At 39.5% G+C, this 12,747-nt stretch overlaps 1 protein-coding gene and 1 long non-coding RNA gene across 8 annotated transcripts in view; both read right to left on the bottom strand.

Annotated features, from left to right (window-relative positions):
* Positions 1-12,747, bottom strand: part of nrxn2b (neurexin 2b) — a 703,630-nt gene that overhangs the window by 482,377 nt on the left and 208,506 nt on the right. The window lies entirely within an intron of this gene.
* The window catches only part of LOC107836676 (uncharacterized), a 15,740-nt gene continuing 10,595 nt past the window's right edge, over positions 7,603-12,747 (bottom strand). Inside the window, exons 2-3 of the long non-coding RNA XR_001662618.1 lie at positions 12,352-12,358; positions 7,603-7,725 (exon numbers count right to left, since the gene is read on the bottom strand). This is a non-coding gene — a long non-coding RNA (uncharacterized LOC107836676). The remainder of the gene's footprint in view (positions 7,726-12,351; positions 12,359-12,747) is intronic.

Here is a 12,747-nt window from a genome sequence, read left to right as displayed (position 1 = left end):
CAGAAAAATCCCACAACTGTTTTAAATAATGTCTCATTCGTCTTCGTCTCTGAGACCACTTCAGATTCCATGAATGCAGGCTTGTCACCATACATCTGTTTTCCCTCTTTCCTCTGGTGCCCATAGCTCACTCATCCTCCTTTTCCCACGGCAGCACTCCTGTGATAACACACGCGCGCGCGCACACACACACACTTGAGATATACATTTTTCACTTAGATCAAATCTGTTTCTGAAGAAAGCCCGTGAGCAGACTGTCTAACCAGAACAAAGATGAGGCACAGCACAGACTAAAGTGCTGTCAAGGTCTCAATTAACCTCAGAGGAAGCTCTGCGCACTGTACAGAGATGATTCATTTGAAAGTTAGCCACCCGTAATAGCATCTTTATTATTAATTAAGACTTGAGCTCCCTTTGAGTTTGTTTGACAGACCTTTGGCACTTAGCACTGTTCAGCAGAAAAATGATACCGCTTCGCTTTCAGGCGATGCGACCAACAACTGTTCCAAAGATCAACAAATGCACTGAAACAACTTCCGGATGAGAGATGAACATACCAAGGAAGTGGAAGTCTCATTTTTGCTATTTTAAGCTGCAGTTCTGTTGGTGAGTATGCAGTATGCAGCTGAGCCTGTGAATGTCTGAGGCCGTGGTTCTCAATCAGATAAAGGTGTATTACACCTTCCTGGTTGGAGAAGGTCTCTTTCTCTTAAGTGAAGGAGGTTGGGTGTTTCATTCTTGACTGACAGACAGACTTAGTAAGAGATAAAGAATGAGTTAGGGCTTTGTCATACAAACTTCATGCAGAAAGACCCCATGATGTACTTGCTGCAAAGCAACTGCGGTATCAAGTCCAAAAGGGTCGACTATCAGTAATCAATACTCCGTGAGCTCTATCTACTTCCATCTCCAGAGGACATCCCACCCAGAGAACCCAGAAAAAGCCCCTTCTATCTGGGATCACTTTGGTCCCCTCAGAATAGTCTAGGAGGTTTCAGCTTGGATGAAGGGATAGATATAAAGACCAAAGAAATACAACTTTAAGTTACAGAAGAAACCATTAGAGGCCAGCTGTTAGCCTGTTGTAGCATTCTCACGTTCCGTAGAAGTCATTTTCATCGTGCCTATCACTTTGCCACCATTTCTTGTTTGTACTTGGTCACACTGGTTGATACACAAACATTTTAAAAGAGAGTAAAAGAGCCTCCTTAAATGTTTCTGTAATTGAGCGTTGTGCCCTAATGCTCTTAGTAACCTACTCTGACAAGACAACAGGACTACTCAAGCGCTACACCTATCTTACCAAACTTTTCTTTGAAAGATAGAACAGTCTTTCAAAGCCAATAGAATTCACCATCATCAAAGTTATAGTTCAGACACACTCGGGATTGTCCCTCAGGTGTGATGGAGTCTGAATGGGAGCTCAAGCCATGTCGTGCAGTGATTGGTTCCTGCTGCTTTTTGGGTTGTTCTGGACCAGATGCAGCCTGCGGGGATGGAGCTGGATCCAGACAAACGTCCCGTGTCCTTGGTCTGGGTGTGGATGACATGGTGCACTTTGCCTCATTGTACCTCTGGGGATTGCAATTTCCTGTCAAGTGGACTGGGAGCTCCTAAGCCCCGGGTGTCTCTGCTGCCAGGGGCCTGAGCAGGCACCTGGTGGCCAGAGTGAAAGAAGCCCAGCTCAACCTTCACAGGGGGGGAATAGTACTTGAGGTTCGGTGGAGGTTGCTCTGTGCTCTCTTCTCTCCTTGTGCCTCTTTGGCCTGAGGCCTATTGCCCCCCATGCTTCGCTGTCAACCTATCTCCATATTTAGAGGATAGATGTGGGGGAATGCCTAGTGGCCACCTCCCAGGGATTGCTGCCATTTCCAGGAGCCGAGGCTTCCTGCCCCCTGCTGTTCTTCAGTAGTAAATGCTCTAAGATTTATGTCCTTCGCCAACCTAATAGCTTCTTGTCACTTCCAGGTGACAAATTAGCACACACATATACTGCACACACACACACAAGTTCATATTTTTACCAATATTAGGACTTTGTATTGACTTCTAATCATTTTAGTAACTGCATTTATGCCTAACCAAAGCATTTACCCTGACCAAACCATTATCAGTATATTCCTAACCTTAACTGAACTTTATTCACTCCATACCTCTAAACCTATCCCCTAGCCCTACAAATAGTGACTGGGTTAAGATGAAGTTTACTAAATATGCCAGAGAAGGTACTGAATAGAATAACTACATGAGCAGACACACACACACACAAACACACACACTTATACTACAAACAGACTCCACCTCAGAACCTACCATCTCAGACACCTATACACTCTCTTTCACATGCCCATATTCCAGAAGGCTGAAGGTCATACCAACACCGGTTCAACAGAATGCAACCCATCTACTTTGATTACAGGGGCAAGCCTCATTTAATAAAATCAATTATGCAATTAGGACACTATCCCCAGATATCATTTTTGAAGAGAAATAAAAAGCCCTGGCACACGTCCACCACCAGCTTCCTCATACGGCATGCCTGGCATAAATACATACAGTTACACAAGATCTTTTTACATCCCTAATTAACATTAAAACTAAAACTTAATTAAACTGGTCAAATCTAGTTTATAACTCTTTCCCCCCACCCCTCCTTGTTCCTATTTTTTCAAGCTAAGTTTAAAATTAAATTTTAAGAGCTACATCCCTTATTTTAAAATAAAAGGAATACACTAATCATTAGCAAATGTTGCAATGACCGCATCTATACGACATTAAATCAGCTACTTTCAGACCAATGCAGGTCCATCTTACAGTAAAACTCCTCCTCAGGTCTCCACCTTTTTCCTCCAGTCAGCCTTCTCAGACAAAAGGTGTTACTAACTTTGACCTTTGCCACATCTGTCACGAGGTGCCACCAACAATAAGCTCAAGGCTACACTAAAGACATTGTGTCAAGCAGCGTGTCTCCTGCACTCTGTGTGTGAGAGGTAAAGTGGGTGGGAGAAAACGAATCGAGGGAAAGAACAGAATAACCAACTCAGTAGAATTCCTGCCTTAGACTTGGACTCGTACACGAACTCTCCTCCCACGCACGGCACCCAAAAAGTATTGACGCCGCTGTCAGAGATTCACTTGCAAGCCAAGAGAGACGATGAGTGTGAGTCTGAATAAATATGCTACAATTCCTGGCTGCCATGAAAAAGCCAGAGTTTCTGATTTGTCCGGCCAGAAGAACTAGAGAAACAAAAAACATGAGAAGCTCTATTCCAAGACGTGGGACGCATGAGTCGACAGATGATGAACCTTCCCACAAGTCGCGGCTTATTGGGCGGCGTATCACGAATCATAAGATCACTTCAGAGAAGGCGAAACAAATAAAGATCAAGAGAAGGCAAACTGTCGCTGCACGTGTGCGTTTGTAGGAAAAGGATCCTAAACCTAGATGACCACACGCTGGCAAAACTGCTCGTCACAACACATTACCTCGCCGCGCTCTCTCAAACATACGCACACCCACCCACGTGTGCATGCACAGTCACCCTCTATTAGCTTTCAATGACTGCCATCCGCCCTGCAGAGAGCATATCTGACAGATTTGGAAAAAAGCTTCAACAGCAAGATGAGAGAGAGCGGTAAGAAATGCAAGGGCTATTTGAAAGCTTAGATGCTGCCTCATGAATCAAACAGGCCTGCTGGGTCCACAGGCGGCGGTTAGATTCCTGCGCTTTCTGCAAAGCTCCTGCAAAAGGCATGTCGTTTCCTTGTACGCTTTTCAAGTATTTCTGCCTAGCTATGTTGTGAGTGTGTAAGCTGTGTATGTTCATAAAATATATATCAATAAAAAAAAATCTAACACCAAAAAAATCCCAATAGTGCACAAAAGATTGTTCGTCCACATAGCACATTTTAATATTATAGAATCAAAATGGAATGGAAAGCAAAGGCAGCAATGGAGGACGGCACTGAGGGCTGAGACAGTGGGTTTGGAAGCGTTTCATAGTCACAGCTAGTGTGCAAAAAGACTGCAGAGGCGGAATGATGTACTGTATCCTCCCTCAGTCTCAGTAGGTTCCGTATTGAGTTTTACTCTGTATTGATTATGTTTGCTGTCTTTCTTCAACTTTCAGTTGTCTTTAACAAAAACATCTAAGGTACTTTAAGACAGGGCAAAAAGTCAATGAACCAAGACATTTTGTCTGATATAATTGACCTCTAAGAGCAATAAAGAGGACCTCTTGAGTATTCACAGATTCACCTATTTGCTCATTGTTCTGTGGAATGCAACTCCAAATTATCCACCTGTATGATTTTTCGGATGCGGCAACTGAGAAAGATGGAGTGGGGGTTCAAACCCAAAACCCATCACCAATCCATTATTTATCTAAAATAATCAAAAGTTAACTAGCCAATCCAGAAGCACTCTCCATTTTCCTTGGCGCTGTTTGGATGTACCCCCAAGAGCGGATAAAAGGAAAACAGTAGACGTTAGCTTCTGCAGTACGGCTAACATGGTTCCCACTGTACAGATTAATATACATTAGGTATATTTTGTATTTTTTACAAACATTTTAAGGGGTTCTCTGATACAGATTGTAGCTATTTGTGGGCAAGAGCATAGATAAGTAAGGCTGTAGATATCAGCCTGTACGGTCATGCCAAGAAGGTTTCTACTGTGTGTATTAATGCATTAAAATAGGTTGTTATAGGCATTTTTAGAGTGAATCTCAAATATTTGCAGTTGTGGTACCCAAATCCTGTGAATACTGGGTTTCCACTGTCTGTGGCCTATCACATAGTATAACAGCACACCAAATAAAATGAGAAAAAAAAAAATCTAATTTCGCAAGGAAAACCGTGTCAGTAAAACGTAAAATGTTGTTTCTGAGCCATCTGTTGTAGCTGCATTTCTCTAAACACTTGTGAAAGCATGACATATATTCTCAGACGCCCGGTTTAAGAAACACATTTGGAAGTTCAAAGACTTGCCAAACATCATTCTGCAATAATATATCACCACATCATCCTGAACACAAGCCATTGTGAGAACTTCCCAGTGCTAAAGATCTGCATTTATGCATTAGAATTTAACAAACAGAAATGTTTGCCACGAACTGCTGAAGTCAAAAGTGCATGTTGGGATGCAGGAATGTATGTAATTAAGTAGGTAGTAATTACAATAATTACATATTTTGATGAAAAACTCTCCTATTTTCTACTGTAGATGTTGGTTCTTGCCAGAGTTAAGTGTGTCCTGTGACTGCTTAGCTTCATCAACTGAAACCCAGGAACAAGGTTCCATCTACAAATCCTCTTCACTTCTCCTCCTCCTCTTTACAGAGGGTGATTACTGCACATTTTGATCTAAAGGCTGATTGGGAACCTTAAATGAAAGAGCTATAATTTGAAATCTGGGCAGTCAATTTACTTGGGGCTATTGTTCTGGTGACATGCAAAATATGTTGTCTCGCGTGACTGTTGCAACAGATTGTTTCTTCATATCTGAAGCATGCTTATCAGGAGGAAAAAGGAATGAATCTACATGGCCTGTGATGTTTTAAATAAGAATATTACGCCTTAAGTTAAGACATAAGGGCTAAGGGTCGCAGCAGACAGATGAAAACTTACAGAACCTTCCAATTACCTTTCCTCCCTTAGTTCAATAAAGCTCAGTTCCAAAAAAATATATAATTACAACATTTCTTTTCAACATTATTTAATCCTTGAGAAACAATGAAAATGTTTCTAGATAGGAAATAAATTACAAAACTCAAAAATTGAATTTTCAGAGCCCCTGGCAAGAGGAGAATCAATAAGATAACGTTTTACTCCTTCACCTTCAGCTGCTGCTCAAGGGCACATTTATGGTGTTTGGCTGTTTAATGTAATCCTTTATGTCATTATGTTGATTGACAGAAGCTAAAGGTAGTGTGACTGATGGGGATGCAACGAAGACAACCATTGGTTTTAGTTGTTAAGTTGTCAACATAAATCTTAAATATTGTATATGCATGGTATATAAAAGAAAAAGGGATGGCGCACTTTGCTACAAATTGTCCACTCTACGACAACTAGATAACAAGGTTTCAGGGTGTTGCATTTCGGAGGTGTATAGAATAAGTGAGGGTGAGAGAAGTAGGTCAGCTGTGCTAGCTTGACTATGACAAATGTAATATGTAGATGTGCTGTGGAATTTGATGTATTTTGGGTAGTTTAAAAAAATGAAGGCAACCCCACACATCTACTCTGACAAGTCACCAGTAGCACAGCTGTTTAAATTAGCTAATCAACGACCGATGTGATGATCTGACCATCACGTTAATATTTGCAAAAATGAATGAAGCCCGACAACATAATACTGTAACAGACAGAATGTTCTGTTCTTTGTGTGGGAAATTTTTGCATATTTTTTGGTGTTGAATTCTTATACACTAGTGGAGAGAGTGTCAGTTAGTTGCCATGGCAACGGGGCTGCGTGTAACTCAGGGGGCGTTTACACAACAACGATCCAACAGAAACGGAAGTTTTGTTCCGTTTTTGTTGGATCGTTTACACGAAAACGTTCTAATTACGATCTGTGTTTACACAGTAACGGCACACATCGAAAACGTGTAATGCTCTCGCTGCGCCTAGTTGGTGCTAGGTTCTTTGAAACTGAGTGCGCATGTGTTAAAAAAATAGTTTTACTTGAAGGCATGTGGATTCGTGTTTCCCTATCAGGTACCGTTCTCCCATAGATTGGGAGAAAACACGCATTGTGTGCGTCTGATTAGGGCGCATGCAGTTGGAAAAAGTGGGATAACTTTGCTGCAACACCTTGTTTGAGCTTTCACGGTGTCCGTAGCGGGCCCCGGACTGGAAGCTGTTTATTGCTTTTACCTTGGAATGGCCAACAGTCTGTTATTCCTATATAAATTTGATAAAATAGGAGCTCCCGCCCTTCCCATATCACCTTTTCCAGCAGTTAAAACAGTTTAATCCGTTGCTAACAAGTCGTAACCTGTTTTTCCGAGCCGCCTTCAAATGCAACATTAACGCTGGGACGCCTGCTGCTGCTGCGCAGGTGTGTGTTAGAATCATGGCAGCAAACCAGCAAAATGTAAATAACTGCACATTTTTTTCCCCAAACTAACCGACTGAGTTGAGTAAAGCTGTTGGATGCAGGTAATGATAGCTAAAAGATGACTAGCTAATATCAATACAGCACGTTAAGCTTGTTAACAAGTAGCCTGTATGCTATTGATGTTGTCTATGTTCAGCTACGTAGACTCATTTTGCCCCCCCAAAATAAGTCAATGCCCCCCCTGTTAAACTCGTCTGGAGACGGGGCTGGTCCGTAGTTCTCTAGATAAGAGGCTGAACAAACAGCCGTGTATTTTGCCACCTGGGCGGTGCGGAGCAGTGAAGAGACGCTGAGGGAACCGTATCTGATGGGGAAACAGTAACACCAGTATTGTGAGTAGTTTCTTCTTCTGTGGATTGTAGGAAGCAGCTATGTTTTGCGTCATACTATGCATGAGCTGGGGAATCTCTGGAAGAAAAGATCCATTTTCTCGGTTTACACGACAACGGAAAACGGTACGTTTCAGAAACATTGCACTCTGGAACCCGTTTTCAATCTGTGCCGTTGTCAGAGAAAACATTCGATGGTTTCGTGTAAATGCGCACTACAAATGCAACAAAACTCTTCCGTTTCCCCCGAAATCGTTGTCGTGTAAACGGGGCCTGAGTTAACACAGAGTGAGAAAAAGGAAGAAAACAAGTGGTTTACAGTTGTTCTTCAACGGTTTTTCTGCATTATGAGTCATTTGATAAAATATCACTTGCTGGCACTCATAGACTGTGTATGAAACAATAAAAAAAGAATATAGAGAAGATAATACATTATTCAGGTATGTAGGGAAAAAATACCCTTCATTTCATATACAACCACCATGCAAAATGGAAGTGCATCTCAATTGACACACAAAAGCTTAGATTTTTCTCAAAATGCCATTCTTTTAAACCCCAGTAGCAACAACTGGCTAAGCTTATCTGAGCTGGAATATGGCTACTTCCTGTTTCAGATTGTGCTCGATTTATTATCCATTTAATACGTTGATCTTTGAATACAGACTCAGCTGAATAGGCTGAGGTGTGGTATCACATTCAAATCACTGCGCTACATGATGTTGTTTTATGAGAGAACATGCAACACAGAAAATATGAAAGCTATCACAGGCTAAAAAATGACATCATTTTACTTATTCTTAGATCACATCCACCCATTGGTCATGAATAGTCGACACTGATCTAACTGGTGATAATGAGCTGAATAATACTGCATATCATAAAGAAAGAAAAAAAAAAAATGACCCGTCATTTTTTGCCAAAATTGATTTTGGCAAAATAAAAAGACCTTCATCATTTATCATTTTCACTGTCTTTCCTTTAAGGGTTCAGAGACTACCTGCCCTCGTTGTTTTACTGCTTTGTCTGTTCCTGTTCTGTAAATGCTAACAGAAGTTAGAAACTGAGAGGACAGTACAGCTTCGTTCAAATCTGTCACCGGGGAAACAATTCGTCTCATTACCACAAAATTTGGAAATCAAGACAAGAGACTTCATATCGCTCTTCCACTTTTGCAATTGTACTTTCTAATTCTCTGACATTTCTTTTTTTTTCTTCTTCTTCCAGCCATTTCCTATTTTCTTCCACTGTGGGAGTTTTGCAGGTGACTATTACCAAAGCAAATGCTGTTTGGTCTTTGTACCCAAATGAACAAAATGGAAATGTCAACTAAAATTATAGTACAGGCAAATGTGCTTTTAAAGTGGCGGGATACTTAGCTAAAAGCAGCTGAAAGTGAATCAGAAGCCCTCCTAACATGAACTAAATAAGCATTATTAACTTAATAACATCCAAATGTTCTGCCTCTGCCAGAAATATTGAATCATTGTCATCCTCACAGTGTTACGTTTAGTAGACTGTTAGATTTCATGGGCATTTAAACTTTTCATCTAAATAATATATTTGGAAAGTTGGGTAGATTTTTATTGTCCGCCTAGAGCTTAGCGACAAACATGCTAATTAAGGAAAATCGTAGAGAACAATGTGGTCATGGAAGAATAGACAGCACTTTGATAAATGTGATCAATTCCCATTGATATTAACACAGCATATAAAAATACAACATCACATTATTATGCTTACCTGGTACCATACACCTCTAAAATACAGTATACGACGGACATTTTATAAGTATCATTTATAACATGCAACCTTTATGAAATTCCAGCAGGGGACCTTGAAGGTTTCCCAAAATTTCACATAAATCCACAATTTCAACATTTTTACTATAAACAAACAAACAAACTTTGGCCCAGATTGTCTCACACTTTTAAAACTGCAGCAGATTCCTCAAATACTCCAGGCTTTGAATTTCACGCACCAGTACATCAAGACTGACTGTTCACTGTCTGACTGATTGATTGATGCAGGCTTTAGCATCATTAGCGGCTAATGGTTAGCCAGTCGTCAGAGTCTGACGCTTCTTTTAAGCAGTCTGCTGTCTGTCAGCTTCATTTCTAACTGAATTCCTTGAAGTGTCGCCACACATTATTTAGAACTTGTGGCTTCTTCAACGCTTTTGTAACACGTTGTCAGAGAGTCTGATGAGAAATATTTATTTACTCTGTCAGCGCAGCGGGGAAGCTCAACAACTATTTTGTTTTCTATAGCAAAATGAGATTTTAAAAAGCAGACAACATTAGGGAAGCATAAAAAGTATAAAACTTCAGCCAAATCTGTTGCTCATGGAACAAACAACTTATTTACAGAGTAGCAGATTAGCTAGCATTATTCTGCATGGTAGGGACTGATGCTTTCAATTGCGTTAGAATTCTCATATCCTTATATTTTTATTTAGACAAAGTGTCTGCTGTAAAATCTAATATTCTGACAATGTTTTTCATCTCACTTCAAAAATGGGTTTTACAATAAATCACTGCAACATGACCAACCATGACTAAAAATAGATAAAAGTTATCAATAGAAAGCAAACTCAGGTTTCGGTTTACAGCATCTTTATAAAAAATAGTAAGAGCGCTAAAGGTATTTGGAACTCATTGATGTGCCCTGTTTCTGTCGATTTTCATCTAGCTATACATTGCCACTAGAAAATGGCTAAATAAATGTAGAAATATTCTGTATGAGTTCCGTTTTGTCCCACAACGGGGAAATTTCTGTGTAACAGCAGCAAAGTGAAGGGCAGTAACACCGAAAAGACTCACACAGTACCAGAATATAAAACATGTATAAAAACAGAATGAAGAATAAAAATACTGTACAGTGCACTGTGGGCAAAATTTCAACATAAATCCCATGTGGCAGATTCAGTTTCTGCAAGAGTCACAACTTCACTTCAAGTCAGGTGACAGACGGATAAAACGATGTCACGGAGAAACTACAGGAAGAGAAGCCATGAAATAATTAAACACATATTTAATTATACCCATTGGCTATTATTAGTTTGCTTTTTAATCGTTTAGTGAAATATGTAATAAATTAATTGTCTGTTAAATTATTTTAGCATTTAATTAAACATTCATTTATTTCATGAAACATTTAATTAATGACTGAATGGTGTATTTATTTAATTAATTTTGACCCTTTTGACCGTCCGTGCTCTTTTGAAAGCCATAAGCAGGTCAAGGTAGGTCATTACGCAAGAGTCTTCATTCTATAAAACAGAACATATGTCTTGTATAAAGAGACTTTACCAGATTAGCTGGTAAATTTAGTTTGTAAAATGAGTTCTGTTAAGTTTTCCAAAGGAACAGTACAGCTTTTCAGACGTTCCAGGTGACCATCCAAGACCCGGGTAGAGGTGGGGAGAGAGGGGCTCACCTTTAAGTTGTGTCAATTTTTGTGGTGAAGTTGAAAATAATTTAAATATTCATTTTTCCGGTACATTTAAAACACTGAAAACACATTAATAGTCTATCTGGTTCATTTTAAGGAGTAACTTTCTTTTGAATGTTGAAATTAGGGCAAGGATGGAAACACTGGAACGTCATGTACTAATTAATTATTCCTAACCTTAGTCTGCACTCATGTGTCACTAAGGGCTTGTGGACAACCTGTACCCAGAGCCTGCATTCATAATAACCTGCCACATAACTCATTTACAAGTTTAGCACTCTATTTTTTTTTTTTCTTAAGTATTTGCATTATTTCTCGAGTGTGAAACAATACTCGGTTTTCCTCTTTGTCAAAAAATGTCCAAGTTTAAAGCTATTAAAGTCTCACCCAATGGGAAAACTCCAGGCCTGGACGGTATTCCTAATGAGTTTTATAAAAAATTTTCATCTGAACTGAACACAGAAATATTGAAAACTTTTAACTCAGCTATTGACTCACATCGATTCCCCACATCTATGAAGGAATCATTAATTACTGTTATCCCAAAAAAAGGGAAAAACCCTTTAGAATGTCCAAGCTACAGGCCGATAAGCTTATTATGTTGTGATGCAAAATTATTCACAAAAATATTATCAATGTGGATTAATAATGTTATAAAATCTATTATACACCCTGACCAAACAGGCTTTGTCAAGGAAAGAACCTCCACTGATAGCCTAAGGCGATTACTACATCTTATTGAAGGCCCAACAGTTAAGTGTTCCAGTAGCGGCCCTGTCATTGGACGCGGAAAAGGCGTTTGACAGGGTCAGCTGGAATTATCTCTACTACACACTTACAAAATTTGGGTTTAGACAATCTTTTCTAGAAATAATAAAAATGATATACTCAGATTCAAAAGCAACGGTAACAACCAACGGATTGAGATCAACTCAATTCTTAATTGAACGCGGGACCAAACAGGGAGACCCCTTGTCACCCCTGCTCTTTATTACAGCACTCTAACTGTTAGCCCAAGCCATTAGACAAAATGAAACAATAAAAGGTATAACAATGGGCGGACTAGACAACAAAATGTTGATTTTTGCAGATGATGTACTGCTTCTACTGTCGTACCCTGAGGAATCTCTACCTCCTTTACTTGATTTGATCAATAATTACTCTGAATTATCCGGATACAAGATCAACTGGTCTAAATGTGAAGTAATGCCTCTATCAAAGTTTTGTTATAAAAGCCACATACAAAAGTGGAATTTTCAGTGGGTACCAAAAATACTTAAGTACCTAGGCGTACTGCTGAACCCAGGCCTAGAAAATAGTATTCTAGATAACTTTGAACCGGTCATAAATAAGATAAACTTGCTTTTAAAAGGGTGGGACAAACTGCAAATATCGTTGTGGGGTAGAGTTCAGGCCATTAAAATGATCATTACACCAAAATTAAATTACCTTTTTGCTTTACTCCCGCTCAAAATACAGTATTCTATATTTAAGACCTTGGACAAAATGATAAACAACTTTATTTGGGAGGGGAAAAAGCCTAAAATGTCTGCCATAAAACTCCAATCTAAAATTGAACATGGAGGATTACGACTACCTAATATGCAACTTTATCAGGAAGCTTTTTTAAGTGCACAAATAACATCACTTATGTTAAAGAAGCATGATAGTCCTATCTGGGTAAACTTGGAAGGTGAAGTAATTGCTCCATTCAAACCTTTTTATTATCTGTCACAGCATTCAATAGATGGAGTTAAATCCAATCCAATTATGATCCACACTAAAAACGTTTGGCAGCATTTACATAAAAAAGCAAATGCTTGTCCCTTCATTCAAGGAAATGCC

The sequence above is a fragment of the Poecilia formosa genome, unplaced genomic scaffold (assembly GCF_000485575.1).
Source record: "Poecilia formosa unplaced genomic scaffold, Poecilia_formosa-5.1.2 Scaffold73, whole genome shotgun sequence".
Taxonomy (NCBI): domain Eukaryota; kingdom Metazoa; phylum Chordata; class Actinopteri; order Cyprinodontiformes; family Poeciliidae; genus Poecilia; species Poecilia formosa.
The sequence above is the reverse complement of the archived record's forward strand: the minus strand, read 5'-3'. Positions and strand labels throughout refer to the sequence as shown.